The sequence below is a fragment of the Ictidomys tridecemlineatus genome, chromosome 2 (assembly GCF_052094955.1).
Source record: "Ictidomys tridecemlineatus isolate mIctTri1 chromosome 2, mIctTri1.hap1, whole genome shotgun sequence".
NCBI classification, from domain to species: domain Eukaryota; kingdom Metazoa; phylum Chordata; class Mammalia; order Rodentia; family Sciuridae; genus Ictidomys; species Ictidomys tridecemlineatus.
In genome coordinates this window covers 176,460,647-176,462,497 of record NC_135478.1, presented here as the reverse complement: position 1 = coordinate 176,462,497, position 1,851 = coordinate 176,460,647, and the positions used below count along the sequence as shown (strand labels likewise).

Sequence of the window (1,851 nt, the reverse complement as noted above, 5' to 3'; positions counted from 1 at the left end):
GAGTGACCAATGCAAGAGAGACAGACAGTGGGGATGAGTGGGGCCTTCTCCCTAGGTCAAGGTAAAAGGTGAGCATCTAATTCTTGGTTGGACAGTGGTCTCACCGGATGTTTGTTATTTAAAAAAGTAACGAAGTAAAAATGACACACATGGACCTATGATGATGGTGTGTCATGAATCAAGAGATTTAATTAATTGCAGTCTGTGCACTTGAAATCCATTTTAAAAACAACAACAAGACCCTGACAACTGTAATAAAAGAATTTTTTTCTTAATCCCACTATCTGAATGCAGCGAGCAGCTTCTCTTAGAAGACTCAGTTAATGACCTGGAACCTGCTTTTATGGCTTTCCAATGAAGTGTGAAGTGTTGCAGGTCTTGTCAACAAAATGTCAAGCGAACTCTGTGCTGCTTCTAGCAGTTCTGAAGTCCAGGAAATATTTTGAAAACCTCTTCAGAAAGAAACAACAATAAAAAAAGTGTCAGCTTTTAGAGACAGTTTTTCATTTGTTTATTTTAAAACTCTGGTAATAAACGGCTCATTTAAATTCTAGGAGAAAAAACAAATAAGAGTGTTACATGTTTATTCTAAGCATTTGCTTTAGGTCAAGTTTGTATTGTAGTGTTTTATACTTTTCTTCTGTGTAATTCCCTATTGAGGTTTTCTGTATACCTTTACACAGCCTCACATCCTTCAGTTTCCACATAGTAACATAGGCATTTGACTTAAAACAGGCGTTTTTATTTAGAAATAGGAAGATGAAGAAGAAGAAGGGTGGGGGGAGTAGGGAAGCTAGAGTGTATGTGCTTTCAAACCTTATCCCTTTAGGCAAACAAATATTCAATGCCACCGTCTCATAGGCAGGATTTCATAAGTGGTCACTGTGGTGCTGTGAAAAGTGACCAGAGTTAAGAATCAAAGCCAGGCACAGTGGCACATGCTGGTAATCCCAGCAATTTGGGAGGCTGAGGCAGGAGGATCACAAGTTTAAAGTCAGCCTCAGCAACTTAGCCCCTGAGCAACTCAGCAAGACCCTGTCTTTAAATACAGTACACAAAAGGGCTGGGGATGTGACTCAGTGATTGAGTGCTCCTGGGTTCAATCCCCAGTACCAAAAAAAAAAAAATCAAACAAAACTTATTCTGTAAGTCTCTGGTACACTTCCAACTAGCTACGCATTCATGAGCCTCAGTTTCCTTATCTGATGGACTCAGGGACCAAGACCTGCCTTTCTTACCTCAGGGTTAGTGTACTGATGTGATAGATGACAACAGTCACCAGTCAATAGTCAAGCAAGGGCTGGGGCTGTAGCTCAGTGGTAGAGCACTTGCCTTGCATGCAGGAGACCTGGGTTTGATCCCCAGCACCACATAAAAATAAATGAATAAAGATATTGTGTCCATCTACAACTAAAAAAATATTTTTAAAAAATAGTCAAGCAAGGTAGCAATTGCAGGTACTAACAGGATACCCTGGGGAAGCATATGGCACTTTTACCCCCACTTTATAGCACTTGGAGCATGGGCTTACTATGTATAAAAAGCATGGAGTTTAGAGTTATTTTATTTTTGCATTTCTGGCAGAAATTGTCAACTTATATCTGATATGTTTGATGTCAGGTCCCTAATCAGGAATGTAACTCCAAATTTGTAACTTTGTTCTCATGATAAAAAATATAATGCATTTTGCAGAAACCTGTTTTATGATGATCCAATTTATGTGGCAGTTTCTAGAAAAATTTTATGGTGATGACTGAGGATTGCCAGTCACTGAAATATTAATTAGTCAGTGAAAAGCAAGTGACATGCACATCTAGGCTTTACCTTCCACTTGAGATGTTTTCTAAAATG

General features: G+C 39.0%; 1 non-coding gene across 1 annotated transcript; it reads left to right on the top strand.

Annotated features, from left to right (window-relative positions):
* The first annotated feature begins 1,301 nt into the window (after positions 1–1,301).
* Trnaa-ugc (transfer RNA alanine (anticodon UGC)) lies at positions 1,302–1,373 on the top strand. Its single transcript has one exon. It is a non-coding gene; the product is annotated as a tRNA-Ala (tRNA).
* The last annotated feature ends 478 nt before the right edge of the window (positions 1,374–1,851 follow it).